The sequence below is a fragment of the Pristis pectinata genome, chromosome 12, assembly GCF_009764475.1.
Source record: "Pristis pectinata isolate sPriPec2 chromosome 12, sPriPec2.1.pri, whole genome shotgun sequence".
Taxonomy (NCBI): Eukaryota; Metazoa; Chordata; class Chondrichthyes; order Rhinopristiformes; family Pristidae; genus Pristis; species Pristis pectinata.
In genome coordinates, this window is record NC_067416.1 from 47,665,757 (window position 1) to 47,687,906 (window position 22,150).

The following is a 22,150-nucleotide window of genomic DNA, read 5'->3' on the forward strand; positions in this document are numbered from 1 at the left end:
GGGCCATGTTCGAACTTCAGATAAGCTTTCTTTTTCTTCTTGACTAAATTCACAAACAAGGTTCCCTTTAAATTATACATTCCATTCAAATTATATATTTTCATGAAATGTGCAAAAACTGCTCTCGGAGTTTGGTTATTTTTCACATAAGTTTTCAATCTGCTTCTACTTTTGACTTTATAATGGACTGTACTTCTTATTTTATCATGTTTTTAAATTTCGACAAACGCCTTCACACTGCACATGCTGATAGAATCTTCTTCCAGAAATCTGACTGTGGCCTATTCCCTTTTCCACATCTTCTGATCTCAAATGATCCATATTATTGCTCTTAATTAGGCACAAATTAATCCTTGCAACGTTTTTCCGCAGTAATATGCGAAATGATTTCTGACTGGCCGAGTTCATCCGAATTCTTGTGTATTGCTTTCTTAGTATCGAAGTACATTGCAAACTAAGTCACCAATTTCGAAAATACCACAGTTGAAAATGAACTTGGGGTCATATTTCGTAACTACGGCTGGCCTCACATTCATGTTGACCACCGATGGTGAATAGCAGAAGAACGAACGGGGGACGGAGGCGCTCAATGCGTTTACATAAATGGGAATAAAATTTTATTTTTTTAATTACTGGTGATTAACTGAAGTGGTTTTGCAGTATTGCTCTCTCAAGTTGATAGTTTGTCATGAAAACCTGTAATGTATTCTCGGGAAAGCATCCCCAGACTATAACATCAAAAGTTAATAGAAATACATTCAGTGCGGATGGAACCATACAATGAAGATTATTCTCGATATCTCCATCCACATGTTCACGTTAAGGCACCACAGTCCAACGACGAAATTATTGAAATTTTGCATATAATGCTTATCATCAGTCGATCTGTAATCGCAGTCAATTCTCTTTCATTCTGCATTATGCAAATGAGCCTAGCCTCTCGAGTCTTATAAAGTCTTTGCTGAGATCCACATGGTTACACAGGCAGTCTGCGCTGAGGTCTAGAACCCTCTCTGTTTAACGGATTTTCAGGTCGTGAAGGAACAATGAACGTGTTCTGGGTTTCGATATTTTTAGCTTGGTTACCGAGTAAGCGCATTTTGTTTAAAGAGGTTGATGATCACTGTTGTGCGGTTGCGTCCACCTTATACAAGTTCCATTCTCTGTTAAATCTTGTATTGCCACAGATATGCTGTGTTTTAAATATGTTTTCTTTTTCTCCCTTCAGATGCCTTCAGTGCATGGGTAGAACAGACACCAAGAGAGGTAACAAAAGAAGCAGGTGACACTCTGACAATCAACTGCGTTTTACGTGATGATAGCTGTGGTCTATATGCCACAAGCTGGTTCCGCCAACCTCCAGGTCAAAGGGATTGGGAACGTCTATCGATTGGAGGACGATATGCTGAATCTGTCAACAAGGGAGCAAAGTCTTTTTCCCTAAAGATCAGCGAGCTGATTGTTGAAGACACTGCCACGTATTATTGCAAGGCGACAGAACACAGTCTTGAATCTGAGCACCCATCAATACAAAAACACGTGAAAATATCTCGCGGAAGAAACTGTGATTGCGTCGCTCTTATGAACAGAAAATTATTGAGCAGTACCTGATTCCAGTGAAGGACGAGGGTAGATTTGTAATGAGCTGGTGACAGTCACCAGACTACATATAAACAGGGCGGCACATTTAGTTGCTGTTCTCCCCACAGTCATACAGATGGAAACCTTTCTGCAGTGGCTTCTACCACTGTGATATGGGTCACAGTAATCGAAAAGCCGGAACCTGTGATTCACTAACCACGAACGAATTTGGTAATTGGAGCAAGGCCAATGTTCACCCATTGCTGAATGTAAAAATGTAGACATTATTTTCTAAGAATTTTTGGTTGCAGAAGAAAAGTTGTCCAGAAGTATTGGGAGATAAAGATGGATCATAGTCTGCCCCTTGACATCGGGATCTTGTATTAATGTACAAGGAGCCTTTTCGTACTAGCCTTTATGTTTGTGTGCATGCTGTATGTCACAGTGATGAATCTTCAATCCCCACCGTGCATAAACCGCTTCCGAAGTTCTTAATGCAAAGTTAACGCAAACAATTCCTTCGGCGATTTACACTCCTTACTGCCAAATATCCCTTGACTCTGCCAGCAACTGGAAGCCACAACAGGGCCTTATCTCTATATAGTTGAGAAAATACTGTATAAATGTTATCATCATATCAATAACATAGTCCTGATATTTCCCACGATACTTGTGTGGCTGAGAGTTATAATTATCCACAAAGTCCCAAGAGGTCAATGCAACAATTTGATCCACATCAACTACATCGTTTATGCAGCATTTTGGAAAATCTGATAGATTTCTGTGCTCGTTGCAACAATGGCGTTATTGTGCTCATATGAATTGATGTGGTGTGCTACCACAGGAGCTCAAGCCATAGCACAAACATCCGAGACAGTTTCTAATATTCAGCTACTCGTGAATGGGATAACAAAATATTTATTTACGCTCATGGATATTACTTAATACGGTTTGAAATTAATTTCAGTTCTTTTTTGGGTTGAAATCTACCCACATTCCCTGGTGCTCATTCAGCGAAATCCAGTTTCAATATCATATGCGCTTGTACTGCACGGAATAGAGATCTGTACGGATGAAAACGGAAGGAAACAGAGACTCATTACCGATTACAAAGCATCGATTTGTTTCTTGCAGTTGTGTTATAATGGAGAACCCATTGCTACAATTCAGTTTCAACGACTATTTTTTGAAATGGGCTGACTAGGAAGTAAATCATTGTGTACTTATCACTATGACGGACCTGGCACAAAGCTGACCGTGAAAGCTGGTAAGTGAACTCTCTTATTACATTTTCGCCAAGTCCTTCTTTTCCCGAGGAGAAAACAGTAACTATTATTCTCGTTGACATATCGGGAAACGAGTAATGCAATGTGATAATGTCTTTTTGAAGCCTTGGTTTTATTCTCCCTCAGGGTAATTGGCTTAAACTTTAACAAAAAATTAAAAATAACTTCTTTCGAGAATACGACGAACATGCTATAAAACATATAATTTACCCCCAAACATAAATATATTGCTGACACCTGTTAATTACTTAGGATGCTTATTTGAAAAGGTTGTAGAAACATATTTACTCACTCAGATGTTCCAGAATACAGTAAATGCGAATCTTTCTTCTCCTAACAAAGATAGTACTTTCATGGTCTAAATAAAGAAAACTGAACTTAGAGTAACTTTACAAAATGAAGCACAGAAATACCCCTCGACCAGCAGCACGACAAACCCCACCCCCACCCCGCCACATGAAAAACTTCACTTTACAATATTACCTGCTGCATTGATATCAACGAATATATATCATATCTTGCCACGTGCATATGGATTAGCTCATCACTGGTCACAGACACGACCTGCAGTTGTGTGGGACACTCGTATTCAAGGAACCCAGTTTTTCAGTTCAATTTAAAGTGGATGTTTTTGCATAATATGGATCCGAATAACAGATAACTTTCAAGTTGCAATAGTTTTCAGCGCAGAAAGGGAACAATGGAAATTTAAACGGTATTTTCATTGTTTGATAGTTCAAAGGGATGTTGAAGCACATATTGCGAAAACAGATGGTTAATTTCCTGGAATGAAACAAACTGTCTTCGATTTAGAAACGTAAATCATTGTCTAATAACCTTGGAAATTCAGTCCACGTCTGGAAGCAAAAGATAAAGCAGGTTTTCTGTTGCCAAAAATCACTTGACTTCTGATCACCCTGATTATGTTTTAGTATCAAAGATCGGAGAGTTCAGGGTAGGCAGAGGAAGGAGAAAGATGATTCTGCATAAACAACTGGAACAGTCACTGGATCTAATATAATCAATGCAGTACTCCTAAAGCGGTACACAACCTGGGTCTCTGCCATCCATAGAAATGCTTTTAGGTTAATGCGCATCACACTGAAATCGAGCTTAAGATAAGTTACACTCCAGATATAACGGGATGACATGTCAACATTTCAGAGTAGCTCCAGACACATAACGCAAAAAGTCTCAGCGTTAAACAGAAAGTTTTGCAGCTCAGAACATAAAACTTTTGTCATGGTGAACAGTTGGTGAGAATGGTGAGAATAGTTACAATAGAAGCATTGCAGAAAAATAAGGTTTCATCTTTATTAGCTCAACTGAAAGATAGTACGTCCATGGAATTCTTTCCCAGTCAAAGCTAAACCTGACTCCTTTCTCTATTGGTATCCTGGGACAAATGCGGAGTGAAGCGATGTCATAATTGCATTTTTCTTCATCATCCAGACAAATAATTTTTGTCATTTGTTTGCTTCATCTTTCTTCGTTTCAAACAGCCGTTAAAGCTGTTTGGTGCAAGCCTATTTGCTCCTAAAATTCCTCGGGATCTTCATTGTTTTGGATTCATGTTGGAACCCCTCCAACTCTACGTGCCGTTTAAATGTGCAAATACACACCATAGTCTTTGTTAGTATATACCACTGGCGAATCCTTGTAGAGACTCCCCACCACCTTTCCTTCCAATCTTTTAGCAATTAATATAAATCTATTCCCCTCGGTTTTTGACCCTTTTCAGAAAGTAAGGTCTATCACATCAGGCCCAGCACATTCCGTGAACCTGTCTGATAATCTGGGTATGATTGTTCATCTGAGAGGAGTAAGAGAGTGTAAACTTATTAAATAATTCCCACCAAAATCACCATAGAACCATACAGCACAATACAAGCCCTTTAGCCCACCATGTTTGGCCAACCTTTAAATCACGCCTAAGACTATCTAACCCCTTCCTACCACATATTCCCCTATTTTAATTTCCTCCAATCTAACAATCTCCTGAACTTGACCAACGTATCTGTATCTACCACTACCCCAGGTAGCGCATTCCATGACTAACCACTCTCTGGGTGAGACACCTCCCTCTGATATCTCCCTTGAACTTCCCACCCATTACTTTATAGCCATGCCCTCTTGTATTGAGTATTGGTGCCCTGGAAAAGATTAAAGTCTGTACAATCACTGTCCTTTTTATCTTACTGTGGGAAGCTGTGTAATACCAGCACCTGATCTTCAGTCGAATGAAATGTACAGAACACGTCTCCTGTCCTGCATTTGAAAGTAACCATCCTAGGTCTTCATCTCCTGCAATAGGTGAAAGCAGATTCCTCCTCTGCAGCACCGCTTCCCCACGTTTCACCGAGACGACCATCAGAGCTCCAATATTAGATGGATTTATGTTTTACTTTGTTAGTTCATGGCCTCAAATATACAGAAATATTACAAACAATTCCATTAATTGGCATTCAAACTGTGGCTTTCAGTAAACTGTGAAGGGGATTGAGAGTTGAACGATGACACAGTAACATGTAACATAGAAGCGAGTAGGAGGCAACTAATCCAATCGTATCCAATCTAGTCCCGTCTTTGTGTGTCCTGCAGGCAATAGCAATTCAAGTGGGCATATGAGTAGTTTTCAAATGTGATGAGTGCTTTTCTCTCCACCATCCCTTCAGACAGTGAGTTGCAGATCACAGCGACATCATCGATGAGATCCCCCACCCCATTTCCCACTCATACTCGAGCAATTCATTTAAAAACTTTGGTTCTGAGTCCTTTGATGAAACGAACATTTCATACAAAGGTGCAAACATACAAATTAGGAGCAGGAGTAGGAAATTGCGCCCCTTAAGATTTTAAGTTTGATTTGATTGTAATCTCGACTCCACTCTCCCGTTCTCCTGCGATATCCATTTACCCCTTTTCTTTGCAAGTATCTATCTAATTCTATGAAAATAACATTGTAGGAGTTCCAATTCTAGCTTTTCAAGAGTTCCAAAATATGTGCAACCCTTCACTTCATCCTTGTCTTAAATGGGCGACGCAATATTTATAAAGGGTCAGCCATAGCTGCAGATTCTTGCAATAGTGGAAACATCCTTGGATCGCCCACATCATTTAAGACCCGGCAGGATGTTCTAATAAAGACCCTTCTCACTCTTGAAAGTTTACACTGATATATCCGAGCCCGCACAACATTTTCTCATGAGGTAAACCGTCCATTCCAGCTATTAGACCATTTAAAACTTCTTGATACTGCTTCGAAAATATTAACTTATTTGCCACATGTCATGGTGCGTTTAGTTGTTTTCGTTGAAGGAGCTTCGCTTCAGTATTTCACTTCTGCGAATAAATAAGGAGATCAAGATAACACCCAATACTCAACGTGTGGTGTGAACAATACTCAATAACAGTGAATCATGACCTCCCTATTTTGCATGCTATTCCGTTGCCATAAACGGTAGCGTTGTGTTAATTTTCTCTGGCTTCACTGTGCCAGAGACACGGATTAAATCCTCACCTTGGGTGCTGTCTGTGTGGAGTTTGCATATTTTCCCCGTGACCGCGTGAGTTTCCTCCGTGTGTTCGGCTTTCCTCCCACATCCCAAAGATTACAGGTTGGTTTATCAATTGTCAACTGTAAATTACCCCGAGTAATTATACCTTAACATTTTGCTGGAGTTGATGGGAACGTGGGGAGAAGAAACTAAAATGGATTTATATGGAATTCGTGTAAATGATAGGTTGAATAGTGACACGGCCTTGGTAGACCGATCAACCTGTTTCAATGTGGTATCTCTCTGTATTTTTTATATATCCTCAATACCATCGTTCAAATCTTTTGCAGGATTTGTAAAAGTTGAGGCCCAGCATTTATTCATGTAGAACTCCACTATATACACTATGTACGCCTTACCAAGCAGAAAACTAATTACTTATGCCCATTTTCTGATTTCTGTGGCCAACTGGTGTTTGGTGAACTCTAATATGTCGCATGAGCTTTTATTTTCCGTAGTAATCTTTGATGCAGCAGTTTATCAATGCCTTCGAGAAATTCGAGGATAGTGCATTCGCTAGTTCACCTTAATCAACGCGCACAATACTGTTCCAATTACCTCCAGTAAAATGGTTAAACATAATGTCGCTTCCACAAAACCATACTGAATTTTTCCGATTATGTTGCTTTTTTTTCTAAATACTCTGCGATAATATTTTGATAACAGCTTATAATATTTTCCATATGACAGGCGCTCGATTAACTGACATAGCTTCCTGTTTTCTGTCGATCTGGCTTTTTGAGATAAATTTGGTATTTTCCTGTCTAATAGAACCACCCCGGAATATCTGGACTATTGGAAAATTAAAACCAATGTAATTTCCTTATTACTAATTTATTATTTTTGTCACGTGAATGTCGTTGATGATGTGGATATATATCGGGCTTTCCTTATTGCTTCCGAGTAGAGAAAGCAATTTAAAAAAAAACAATGCATTGGCAAGTTTGCACTTATATAAAGGGCAGGCCTGGAAAAATTGCAGAATTCCTTCATTCCTTGAAGAATATTATTCAACAGGAGATGTTCTGACATCAGTCCGATAGATTCGGGGTCCCTATTAGTATGACATGTTTTCTTTCTTTATTTTAATTTAAATTTGCATGATAGAATTCGAGATGATGCTGCCCAATCAATGGTCTTGGACTCCAGCTGCTGTTCCGTCAAATTACTTCCATACCACCGTACCCGTATATACCACAGTTAAGCCCCTCGCAATATCCGTAACCATACTCTCACCCCCGTTTTCCGAAAGAATCAAACGCAGTCTCTTTCGTTGTCGATAATAATTCGGAATTCTGCTAGTATTCTCGTAAATCCCATCTTCATCCTGTCTCACGTTATCATTTCAAACAGAGTTAAGTGGACAAAATTAATGATGCTGAAATCTTGATTTCTTTGAATTTGTTATTCCCCATGTGAGTAGGATATTTCTGAACTGCTAGTGAGCTACAATTTGATGCGTTGGAACGCTGAGCAATACACATTAGGTGTCCGATCAGTGTACTATACATTTCTAGAAAACCCATCCTGCTTGTACTAAAAGGTTTTGATAATAAATGAAATAATTCCGAATGCTTTTTCGGGGAAGGACCCGGAAGCCGAGAAATACGCTCATTTCAGATTTGTAGCACTGAGAAAAGGAGTTGGCTCAACCCGCCCTTTCTTTCAAATCCTAAAGAGGGTAGGCACTACCTTAAAGGGATTAATGTTGACAAAGACATCTATGACCATATCAGTTACAGACAGCCTGAGGTATTTTAGTAGGCGGTGATAATAGAAATGATTAATTCTCCTGTCATTGCGATGCGAGTTGCTCGTTGAAAAGGATACAATACCGGTAAAATGAGTAGGAAGGAGAGATTGCGAACAGGCAGCCTGTGTCTAAAGCAGTGGTAAGGGAGTTAATTCAAAATTACAGGGAGGGATTACAGACTGAGATAGGGGCATAATTTAGTTAACATAATGCCACATTTCATAAAGAGTCATTTTCATCACCTGTCCGTTCCAACTATGTCAGTTCATCCATAAAATCTCCTTTGACAATACTCACGACAAGCATGATGAAATGCCGACCAAACCAAGTCCACGATGAACGTCCGTCTGCATCCTTGTGGACTAGTGTTCTAAAATTCCGGAAGTATTAGGGGGAGATTATTGGAAAGATAATTAAGTTTATGGAGAAATTACTTTTTCTGTAACGGTAGAGAAAACTAAGAGTTAGAATGTTGCATTTGAGAAATCCACCGGCGGTATTTGATAAGAAGTGAAATTGGTAAGTTTCTCTTGGAAGATGAATGAACTGAAAAGATGCTAAAATGAGTTTGCCTCGAGTTTCTAACATAGCAAGTGAGTCACAGGGTCACAGAGTTATGGAGTTGTAAAGAAATGAAACGTTTTCTTCAGTACACTATGTCCAAGGCGACTATTTTCCGCTAATCATACCCTCAACTCACTCTGCTCCGACCTATAGCTTACACTCTGCACTCTCCTCACGTTAATCCCACATGCCCACGTTAGGGGCACATTCTTTGCTTTGTCGATTTAAATTAAAACAAACAAGGTTAGGGGGTTTGAGGAGAGAGAAGTCAAAGATAGCTGGGGAGTATCCGGAGAAGTTCGACGTAGAAAACCACAGACGAGAAATGTGTATTGGTAATAAATAAATCTGCGAATATGTTTGATAATAAATGGCAGATGCTGCGAATGAAGGATTCCGGAGAACATAACTTGTGTCAGAGGTTCAGTGCCCTTTATTTTCCTCCAGTAGTACAAATACTGCATAATATATTAGGCTGTCGGCTAATGATTGATAAAAGCATTATTGATTAATTGATAAAAACATTAAAGCTTGCACTAGAGAAATGAATACTCACTTTCAATGACATCATTTAGAAACAACACCTAGCAGAGAGGACCAAAAAATCTCTCAATGAAATAACTCTGTACTCTTCGTCTAAAAAATGATGTCGGATTTTTAGAATGTGAAGTGGAAGTTTATGTAGATTGCACCAGTGCTGAAAGGATTAAATTCTTCCATATGCTGTGGTTTATGTTCCATTCGGAGCATAAGATGATTCAGCTGAAATGCTTGTGACGAACAAAGGATTTCCAAACTTAGATAAATATTAACTATTTCTTCAGTAAGAAGAAATAACAATAAACTATATTTTTAACAGCTGAGTTGGAACATTCAGTCGTGGAATTAGGAGGCATTCTTCGTTCATTATTAGGCTGAATGTGGAGTTCCTACCTCTCGGAAACATCATTTAGTCAATTGCAATGTAAAAATGAGATGCTGGGTTTAGGTTGAGAGTGAGAAGGTAACGGTCGAAGGAATTTGAAATGAGCTGAGATGCAAAGAAACACTAGAAATGAAAGAGCGGGCCTTAGGTTACTTGCGATCAACCCATAAAATCACAAGCCGAGAATGGTCGATTGCTGAAAGTGCGTTTCCTACTTCCACCATTAGTTGGCGCAACCGAGTTTCTTCGCTGGTGCGGAATCACTTGCTCTTTCCCCAAAATGGTAAAAAATAACCGTTGCTGAAAATTTCTAGGATTATTTTCGTCCTCAAATTACTTTGAACACAATAGAAATGCCATCTCAGATGAGCAGACTTGCCAGTCATATCGCCCATAATTTCAACTTTTCTCGATAATAAGATATATGTGCATATCTAATTATTGTCAAAATTCACAAGGAGCAGGAACGTGCTGGAAAAGTTAATTCGTCGTCAATTTCATAAATGGGAAAGTGTCGAGTTGTAGGCGGTAGAGTGGATCAGCTGGTAAAGGCGCTGTTCGACAGTTCAATCTTAACTTCTTGTACTGTCTGTGTCAAGTTTACACATTCTCCTTTTCAGTATCCTGGTTTGCTCAAATTTCCTCCCACTTCCCGCTGCAAATTGTCCCTCATAGTAGAACTTGGGGCAGCTGGCGGTGGAGGAGTCGATGAGGATGTGTGGAGAACACAAATAATCATGGTAAGAATAGTGTAAAAATGGACTTGGAGCTTGATGGACAAGTGATATTATGCCCAAGGTTGTTTGATAACAGGTAATTGCTCAGCTGAGCACGTTTATCTGTGGATACACTGCACCCTCACCATGTTTCCACGCAGTTGCAGTACACCACAACCATCGTCAAATTGCAAGGTGCAGTTTGAAAAAACTGGAAACAAGCTGAAGTCGCAACAGAACTTTTTGCCCGCCACAGAAATTACCGAGTCAACCACCGCGCAGAGGATAAAATAATATGCTTTGGAATTTGGACAGATTGGCGATGGTTCAGATGTATTTACTTATCACAACCTTGGCATAATTTGTGTTTCGTTTTTGCTGCGGTTAATTCTCTGCTAGTGATAATCAAGTGCACGGGCGTGAATTTGCAAGAAAAAGAACATTAAGGCAAATAAATGACAATTAGCTGCATGCAGTGATATCAGTATACGAAACGAAATACCTGATTTTAATTACCACTTCAGCCAAAGCGTTAGAATCGATAACAGACCTCTTGACGTGTGATCACTGTTGCAATTTATGAAATGTTGTAGCTAGCAGGTTATACCCAGCAGGTTGCCACAAAGAGCAAGGTGAGTCTGATCCTATCATTTAAACTTTTATTGAGCTGAGAATGGATATTGGGCAGGACGCGGTTGAACATGTCTAACCACAACTGTAGAATTTAGTATTTTTGTTAATTTTAGTAAAACAACCGACTCCACCAACCATCAATCTCGTTTACTCTGCAACCGACGAACAAACAGCAAAGGGATTTGTGAAACTGATTTGTCTCATCAGCGAATACGAACCAGAAAACATCAGAGTGAGCTGGCAGGAAAACGGACAAGCCGTACAGTCTGGGTTTACTACCACGTCCCCCGCTAAAACTTCTGACGGAACGTTTACCTCCACAAGTGTCTTCAAGGTACCGCTGAAGGAATGGGCCAGCGGTTCCGTGTATTCCTGCCAAGTATCCCACTCTGAAACCAGAAGCAACATTCACAAAGACATACGAGCTGAGTCAGGTGAGAAACAGTCATCAAAGATGAAACATTTCCATTTTCATCTTCAGTATTTCATTTGTTGTGGTGTTGTGATCAAATATCGACATGGATTCAAGAAGACTGGACTAGTGAAGATTAAAAACGTAGAGTTTGGGCGAGGCAGTGACGGGAAGGGAATTCACAATGTTTTGGCAGCAAACATTAAGTATCAGAGGTGCTAAGTACAAGTAACTCTTGCGAACTGTAGTTAGGAGATCTTGATACATACAGAAATGATCACGCTGATGCGTCAAATAGCATTTGTTTATTCGAGAAAATTCTGAGGAATCCAGCATTTTGAACGAGAAACACAGGAGAAATCTGATGTCTTACTCTTTAACATTGAAGGTCTGTTACTCGTCATTTTGTGCTGATGTGTTGCATCTGTTACCTGGTAACAAGATTTGGGCATGCAAAAACGAAAGGGTCGAAAAAGAGACAAATGAAAGGAAGGAAGTACGTGGTGATGGGCTAGGTGGAATTCACGGGGTGGCGAGGCAACCACTGGACTAATCACAGTAAAATGACAACTAAACCTTCCATTCTGTATAAAATAGTTAATAAAAGACGAAGGACATGCTACCAGCGGAAGAAATCTGGGGAACAATTGGACGCAATAGGCCGAGTCATCGTCGGCACTACAGATTTAATTAGTGTCACTTTCCCTCTGACATGAACTTCCACCTTCTATCCCGCTGAGTTCCACCTCTCTCTCTCTCTCTCTCTCTATCTATCTATCTATCTATCTATCTATCTATCTATCTATCTATCTATCTATCTATCTATCTATCTATCTATCTATCTATCTATCTATCTATCTATCTATCTATCTATCTATCTATCTATCTATCTATCTATCTATCTATCTATCTATCTGTCTGTCTATCTATCTATCTGTCTACCTATCTGCACCCTTCTGTCTGTTCTGCTCCAAACCAAGCCCCTTCCCCACGCCTGGACTTTGTCACTTTCATTATTTCCGGGGGTGCCTGGCTGTATCTCTCTATCCATCCTTCTCTACTCGTTACTCTGAATGACTTTATGTCATTCACTTTCTGTAATTTTTCTCCCTTTGTAATGTAGTAAAGTTGCACATTTCCATGATTTGACTCAAGGGTTCACGAAATGACGACGTAAGCATGCTGACAATGAATAATTGGCATCTTAAGTTCTTAACATGTAGCAGATTATGATGAAATTGAAACCGATGCTAAATATCCGGTTCGTCATCAGTAAACTTTGGTCTCAATTGTGGATTTCAGAACTCGCAATATTTCTCAGTAATCCGACTGTTGAAGAAATTTGGATCAACAAAACCGCGACCTTGCTGTGTGAAGTGATCGCCACAACTTCAGACGAGGTTCTGATATCTTGGATAGTGGATGGGAAAGAAAGGATTATTGGTGTGGAAATCCAACAAGCAACAAAGGTCGGGAACCAATACTTGACAGTCGGCCGTTTGACCAGCAGTGTGGTGGAGTGGGACAGTGGGACAGAATATTCGTGCTCGGCGCAGCAAAATCATTCAGGTGCTCCGATATCAAAGCGGACAGGGAAGACAAAAGGTGGGTGCAATAACAACAACAGAAATGTAAAACAGTGTAGATACGGAAACAAGATAAACTGCTGGATGTCAGGCAGTAGAATGCAGAAGAAAACAGGTATGATGTTTAGAGGGGTGGACGCAGGTAGCATAGGTGAGGCATCTTCATGTTCAGCGCGAAAGAGGAAAGTTCTCACAATCGGTGCACATTTCCCAATTCTTTATTGACCTAAATGTAGGATGCATGGAGTCCAACATAATATGAATAGCTCCTCCGCCCACCGAAACCCAAGCCCCTCGTCAAGCACCCATTTACAGGAATTCCAGATTAATCCTATGTAATTTCCTCACAATTCCAACCACTCCTCACAGATACCATCATTCACACTGTGGATAATTTACAGTAGCCAATAGTTGTATATGTCTTATCATTTCTTTATCTCACTCACTCCAGAAAAATCAAGCCCAGACTATCCAACTCCGCCCCACAACGGAGGTCCTCGAATCCAGTTAGCATACTATTTAATCTTATCTGCACTCTGTCCAGAGTAATTACATTCGTCCTATAGTGTGGTGACCAGAAATGAACACTATATTCCAAGTGAGGCTTCACCTGTGTTTGGCAAATTTGCAACAGAACTTCCTAACTTTGTATGATATACCCTGACCTATAAAGTCAGACATGTCATATTCCTTTTCCGCCACCCTATCCACCTGTTTTGTCATTTTCAGGGAACTATAGACTTGAATCCCAAGGTCTCTCTGTTCATCAACATTCCTTAATGCCGAACCATTCACTGTGTAAGGCGTACATACTTACTTACTTCCCAAAATGCATCGAATTACATTTGTTGGGATCAGAGTGCACCTGCTAATGCTCCGCCCAACTTTCTATCTATTACCTTTTGTTGCTTTAGAATCCGTTCCTCGATATCAACAACACTACCAGGTTTCCTGTCATTTGAAAGTTTAGTGACTATATGTCGTATGGTCACATTCAAATCGTTATTATATATCATAAACAACAAAGGTCTCAGGACTGATTCTTGCGGTACGCCACTCGTGAAAGATTTCGAAACAGAACATCATCATCACCAACACCCTTTGCCTCACACTAACAAATAAGCAGCTCACCACAGTTTCTATTTGCATTATACAACTGGACCAGCCCATAGTTAGCGACCTTCTCAAATATAAAAGGGGATATTGTTTCCATCTCTCGATTTCATAAGTCCTGATGGATATTTCCAGTGTTTCATTCCAACCACATTTCCGAAAGATAGTTCTCAGAATATTAACATTCACCTTCTCTTGCAGCCAAACCAGTTGAACCAAAGCTCCGACTCTTGCCCCCGTCTCCAGAGGAGATTCAAACGGCGCGCACCGCTACACTCACATGCTTGATAACAGGGTTCTATCCCGACAACAAAACCATTTACTGGCAGAAAGGCGGAGCCTCATTCCTCTCGAACTCTACCACCTTCCCCACAGCACTTCAACAGGACATGACTTTCAGCACAAAAAGCCTCCTCTATTTGACTACAGACGATTGGAATACGGACGCAAACTACTCCTGTGTTGTCTCGCACCCACCTTCAAAATCCACTGTGAAGAGAAGCATCAAGACCCGAAAAGGTAAGGACAGTTTATCCAAATTCGCACATCCAATCCTTGCTCTACATCCCAGTCTACAGTTGAAATCCAATATCAGTCTGCATTAAGCAGGTTCAATGGACCATTTTATCATACGATGTAGTAATTAGACCTCTCTGATGGTCCGGTGAAATAACCTTTATGGAAATCAATTTAGCTGCCACACATATAATCGGATCTCTGCTGAGTACCGGGACTTTAACTGTATGTAAAATTAACATGCCCCACAAGTGATAGGACCCGAATGGAATAAAGCGTGAACAATGTGCATGGGTATTAACTGATGAATGACAATATAGATGGAACCCATCCTTGGCGTTTTTGAATATAATCTGGGAACGTCCACTAATGGATCGCACTTGTCATCAGACTCCTTCAGCGTGAGGTAGCACATGATCAATGGGTATGAATAAGCTCATTTATAACTAATAGGCAGTAAAAAGATGGTTTAGTGCTAAATATTCATTATGTGCTGAGTGAATAGCTTGGTGAATTCACTGCTGAGCAACCTGGCGACCGTAGACTATATTCAAAGCACACTGTTCAGTGATGAGATAGATAAGTGGGCGCACTAAGAAATGGGTGACATTGTACGTCGTTTTAAAATTCCCGTCACCAGAGAAACAAAGTCTGAATGAAATGAATTCGACCCGACCAGTGTAAACTGTGCTCGCACTTTTCGTTTTTTTTAAATTTAACTTTTGATCCTAACTATCTTGAAATATTCGAGTAAAAATAATTTCTCATCGGGGAGGGAAGTATTCAAATTTCTTCAGTGCTGAGAGTGAATACCCACTTTTGGCACATTTTTCTCGCTTGGGTTCGATAATCTTCGGCCCTGACGTCGTAACAACTTCTCGTGCCATCCGTGATGGACGAAGAGTACTCATTTGCGCATCAGGGAGTTCCTACTGTACCAGTGTTATCGTAAAGCTGAAATGTAGTATTTACGTCGATACAAAGTCAACATAAATGATCTAATCATTTGGACCATTAGATCCCATTCTACACGAAATAGGGTGTAACTCGTCCAGTAATGGAGAACTGCTCTCCAGAACAAGCCGAGGATGTAGTAAATTGTTCCAGTACAATTTGCTCACAGAGAACTACCCCGCCAAGCAGATAACTGGACATTATGTCCCACGAAAGTAAGGCAATTCGAATCCAATTAATTGACAATCAGTCACCCTGTTCCAAATCACTGCCAAGCTGCAATTACCCAGCAACAACCTGCTCGCTAATGCCAAATTTGGGGTTCGCCAGGTCCACGCGAAAACCAGACTTGTCAGAGCGTTGTTTCGAACGTTAACAAAAATCTGAATTCAAAAGCAAAGTGATATCAAGTAGCATTTGAATGCGTGTGTCATTCAGTTGCTCTGTTAAATTTGAAATCCATCTGCAACGGGAAACATTGTGATGGTTGCAGCCACACCTTGCACCAACAAAAATAATGGAGATTAGTTTACCAAACACCAAGACATCACTGTAAGAGATGTTCATGGCAATGCTTAATTACATTCAGCTGCTTATTTCAAGAACGTCTTTCCATGGCAAGATCATATTTTCGCATACGAATGCATATTTACCAAATCTATTCGCAAAACATCAGGAAATGAGGCTGTCCGCGTCTGCTTGCATGGATATCTCTCCCACATTCTAACATGGAATGGAAGTAGCAAGTAACATACAGTATATATCTGCTAAAATACAGATGGAGATGTAACAATGTGCTTTTGACGTTCAATAGTTCACACACAAGAACACGCAGACCTCTCTGACCACCAACCGTTTTCAAACCATTTAATGAATAGCCCATCTTTCCATTTATTTCTCGCAAATTCGATGTCTTCAGGTTTTCCACCTCATATTCTATCGCTAAAGTACTTGCCCAGTTATTCAAAGCGTCCACATCCCACTAAATTCTCTATGAATCCTTCTCACAGCCCATAATGCCACCTGATTTGTATTCTCAGCTATCATGAATATATTGCACCAAATCCCCTCACTATGGTCATTGATAGTAGCTGCGGCTCCACTACCGATCGCCACGATGCCTTATAAGCTACAGCCTCCCCGACCATAAACCCTTATTTCCTCCACCAATGGCACACAGCTGCTGTACTCTTTAACATATAGAAAATTCACAGATGTTATTTATCTACGCAACAGACAATGCCTCCCAGCGCCCAGCCAACAACATGGACAAAGGCTGCAGATAAACGGGAATGCTTTCACTTGGATGTTCTACTCCGTGCGCGCCGTGTGCTGACTTGGAAATATATCGTCTTTCCTTCAGCTTCACTGGGTCTACAGCCTGTTACTTCCTACCCGACTCTACCCGACTGTAGTGTAGATTATGCGTCACCAGAAGCACTATAACATTTCAAGAATGTCGTTCACTTGGTCAATTTAATCATGTATGGCAATTGAATACTGGTCTAACCAGCTGCACCCAGATTCCAAAAGAAAAGGAATTAAATAACAACGCTAAAGGCCCGTACCTTTCGAAAGCGAACTACTCATCCTTCACGGTCCAATTTCCCACCTGCAATATTTGCTGAATTCACTATGGCTGTTTGCAAGTTTCAATCGACCAAAGAAGTCAAGCTTACCAAGGGGAGACCTTCAGGTAGAAATCGCCAGTTATGTGCTTCTGCTTACGTAGGGATTGAATAGAACTCAGCAAGATCTCTGTGAAACTGTTAGTTGACCTTTACACATTCTGGTGGTCCAGCACGAATGGCCATTTTCAAAGCATACGTCTGACGACATTAGTGGTGTCTGTAGCAACAAACAATCTGTGCTGGGGTAATTCAGCCCGCATTTTTTAAACATATTTAATGAGGCTCCCGCTTCTACGCAGTTTGCAAGAAAACAAATAGGAAATTAAAGTTAAGGTGCTGTTATTTCGTTGAGTGAGGGCTGAAGAGAATATTTTGAGAGTAAACCATCCGACTTAAAGATACCCTTAATAGGGTATCTTTTCTGCGGATCTTTATCCCACGTCCTCAGTTGCGTTGATATCCATTTGCCGTTTAAATTATCTGGAGCACACACTTTTATTCCTCACATGCTAATACATTTTTCTGCCCCTCCCCATCCCAACCACCCACAATATCCCGACAGTTTCTGGAAATGAAAATATATGGAAACCTTGTATGACAGATTTTGTAATGTACGCCATGACATTTAAGAAGTCATGCAAATTAATACATGTTATTTCTTCACATGCTCACACCAGAACCACAATTGTGGTTAATCTGATCGCCCCATAAACAGTTTCTGCTACATTACCTTCTATCGGATTAACACCATTAAAAGATATGGACACATTTTACTGTATTTCTTTCAAAATGCCAGTGTGTTTCTGGAATGATTTGGAAAGTAAATATCGTAGTTTTCGGTGCTTACATTGCAGAATATTTTAATAATATACAGGATAATTTGTTTGGCAAGAACGCACTGAGAATATGTTCGTTCTATTATATTTTACGACACGTGATAATTGACGACGTTAGAATGACCGCTTCAATTTGAAAGTAATGGGGCGTGTTCCTGTTTCTGGTGGGATGGTTTCCACCAAATATGACAGAAAATATTGAACAGATGAGAGTCACTTTTGTATTCATAAAATGATGGTGTACTGAATGTTAAACATCGAACAGCGCTCTTTATTAGAATTCATTGGCATGTTTTATGTTTTGTTTTATTTCTAAGCGCAATCTACTCTGTCCATAATAGAGAAATCGCAGTCAAGTGTTGCAGTTGGTACTGAATATAACTTTCCGCGTATTTGTCCTATTCGTCAAGCTTGGTTAAGAATCAAGTTGAGGATTGGAAGAGAGAAACGATTTGGTCATATATGCTAATCACTTTCGCGGCAGCCAGATTTTGGCGATTAGGCAATGTTTGCTCCTAATATTCTGCGTTCTGACGGGTGAACGTTCGCATCCCCGGAAACGGCAGAATTAGTCACTGTAATTTTTTGTCAATCTAATTTTTGCGCTGTGGTATAAATGAACGGAAATATTATTGAAGAAGTCATCCAAAGCGGGCAGAGGAAGCAAGCTCATAAGGCGGAAGATCGTTATTAGCGAAGCAGAGGTAATCGGAGGAAAAGTGAGTAGTAAGTGGATTATCAGTTTCTTGTAACCTGGTTGCAGACGATATTACCCGCAGCTTGAACATGAAAGATTAAAATAATCATCCCCACTTCTCGTTGCCAGAAGATTGCCATGCACCCTACATTAGTGCCACATACAAAAACCATCCTTCGAAGAGATTTGGACACTTAAGAGAGCAACCGTTGTTTGTGAAGTGGTTTACGCCAATTTACAAAACGTCAACGTCTCCTGGCAAGTGAATAGGAGTCGGAGAATGGATGGAGTAGAGACTCACGGTCCTGAGTGGAGGGGAAGTAAATACACCATCGTCCAGCAAGCTGAAGGTCAGCGTGAGAGGAGTGGAACAGTGGAGTTGAATACCTGTGCTTCGTGGAAGACAGTGAACTGCCAACACCATGAAAATCTCCACAAAAAATTCTAAGGGTAAGCGCAATTAACCGTCGCTCAGAGACAACATAGCCCATGAAAGAAAGTTTGGGACATTGACATTCATCACCAGTCAATTGAATGAAAAATAGAATGGTCCCCTAATCTTTTGCTTGCCGTTCAACAAATAAAAATAAACAATAAAGATTAAGAGCCCAGTCGTTGCGTAGAAAATCTGTAGTCACTTTCAAAGAAATGAAAGAGCAAAATTATAAATGGTAGTTTTATGAATAACGAGTATATGCAACTTTATTTATTTGGAGAACAGTAAGCACTCGTTTTAAAACGCTGATCTCATTTGTGAGTTCAAAGATTATTCACCACCCTGGTTCTGGTGAAGAGACAGAATGAAGAGTGATCTTCAGGTCAGAAAAGAAGACTACTAATTGGTTACTTTTATCCTTCTAGTTACTGAAATGCAAACGTCCTAATGTCTACTTACTGCACCCATCATCGGACGAGATTCAAGCCGAGAAAGCAGCAACCTACTTTGCCTAGCCACCGGTTTTTACCCAGATGACATATACATAGCCTGGATGGCCAATGACACTTACCTGGATTCGGGATATTCCATCCAACCTGACACCTGATAAGGAAAGCGGCTCCAGCTCAGTTGCCAGCAAACTGAGGGTGACAGCAGAGGACTGGGGAGAAGGGGACCACCTTCAGCTGTTTGGTTGGACATCCATCCCTCCCGACTAATTTAGTCAGAAGTATTAATAAATCTCACTGGTAAACCTACTTTCGTTAATGTGTCACTCGTTCTAACGGACAGTTTTAAATCCTGCGTCTAATTATTCGTGATCAGTGGCTAATTCTTTGTAAGTGTTGTCTTGTTAAGTTCGTAACTGCTGAGCTGCCGAGTAGGTAAATCCCATATTTATCAAACCCACAGTCCCCCTTCAAATTATCCAACAGCTGTTGAAATATTCAGTGATCTCATCAGTCAGAGAAAATTGTGTTGAACAACCGATAATGTTGCAACGATTTTGACGCTGAGGTAATTTTGAAAATGATTCAGAGAAATTAGCCAGCTATTGAACAGATAGGAGATGGTGATTTATCCTGTATGCAGCTTTACATTGAAATAAATGCAGAATGAAACCTTTTGGCTTCCCGATGTGTGCTCTTATCTTTGCAATTAAGAGGTAATCCAGGATTAGGTTTGGGCAACAACTCTCTAATATATGCCACACTTCCATTCGCTCGCTTTTCACAAACCGTGATCGCCGGCGGGGAGAATGTTGGAGGTGGTGGACGGGGTGGATCGAGAGCGAATTCCTCAGGTGAAAAAGATCCTCACACTTCGTGTTATATCGGACTCAAGGGCTTATTTGACCTTACGTGGCTCATTCGTGCATGAGGTATTTCTCATCAGAACTTTGGAAATAAGGTGGATAGACATCAGCTCAAAATAATGGTGGAAAAATTCCATTGAATCTGGTGCTTTTCTCATTTCATTTTCCCATCCAGGTTCGTTAGGAAATGTTTTGCAATAATCTCTCTTCTTACTCCCGGGTTATTACTCTGTTGTTTCGCGAGGGAATATTTTCCTGTCCCTCATCTTCTTTGTGAATACATGATGCATCTTTGCTTACTTCGAGCGGTAACACATCAGATTCCACAGAAATAGTGATTTTAATTTCCCACACTCCTCCATGTTTCTTTTGGTTTCTGACGCTGCTTATCCGGCATTCAATGCACTTGAGTATTGGTAAGGCCAAAACCCTTCTAAATAAGAGACCCTCCAAAATCGTTAACCTGTCAACATTCCTGTTCTTGGTAATTGGCTGAACGGAAGTAGGTCTTTGTTTTCACTGTCCAATGCCCTTCGCGATAATCTGCTACTTACTCTACCTCAAATGAACAGGTACTGAACGTTTATCCGTGCAATTGTTTGAGCACCCATGACAGTATTTGATGCCCTCCTGACAGGGTTAGAATATGCTAGCGTGTTCTAGCTATTTGGTTTATCCTCCCTTTCACATTGACATACACGAGTTACTGATCTGTCAAAGCCTACCTGGGAACATATTTGTCCTGGAAAATAAATCTTCAACAGACTCGCATTTCCGGTCTACATCTTCATTCTACTCTACCCTTGATCTCTTTCTGGGCACTTTGGTGGAAACATTGGCCTCCATGTGAAGATCCCAAACATTGCATATCCTTCAATAACTGTTTCCACCTCTCCGCATGAGATGCAGAGCTGAATCCAACGAAAGCTTTTTAGATCACTTATTGTAAAAACCGAAGCTGTTTGCTGTTAAATGCTGTCCCGCAACGTTCCCGTGAAGGACCCTATGAAGTTCTAAATAAATCCAAATTAAGGAGACGAAGCTTCCTCCATCTAACTGCCCCACCTGTGCCCGATTTTTTTTCTGTGGTCGCACTTAGCTTTTGCAGCATTATATGCAGGATGGAGCTCAAGAATTGGTTGCTAAGGCTGGGGCGCGGGCCGTGTGGATATCAACTGGCAACCGAGTCTCATGTGACTGATCCTAATAGCGCTTATCCTGTATCATCCTGGTGCCCTTTCGTACGATTAAATAATCTTCAACACCTTTTTTTAATTATTCCAGATGTTAGATTCATGAATGTCCTTCAGTTAATTAAAGTAATTAAATGAAACCATTTTAAAACATTAAAAATAAATTTCATAGAATTTATTTCTAAACACCAACAGTGTTAGAAATTAATAATATGCCGTCTTTGCCGTTGCAATGGGCAGCTGCATGTCAGGCATTAACCGATCAGTAAGGAGGAGGCCACATGTGGTTTAATTTCTAAACCGCTGTCTGAGCAGCGCCAGAAATCAATTCCACGTTCTTCGTATTAGACCATCATGAGTCCAAGTGTACTCTAAGATATACCATAAACAGCAACTTAGATAGATAATCGCCATCCGCTATATGCCCTCATCGCTTTATTACCTTC

General features: G+C 40.4%; 1 pseudogene; it reads left to right on the forward strand.

The window, feature by feature from the left end:
- Positions 1-987: 987 nt before the first annotated feature.
- On the forward strand, positions 988-20,317 carry LOC127576963 (Ig heavy chain C region, secreted form-like; annotated as a pseudogene).
- Positions 20,318-22,150: the final 1,833 nt, after the last annotated feature.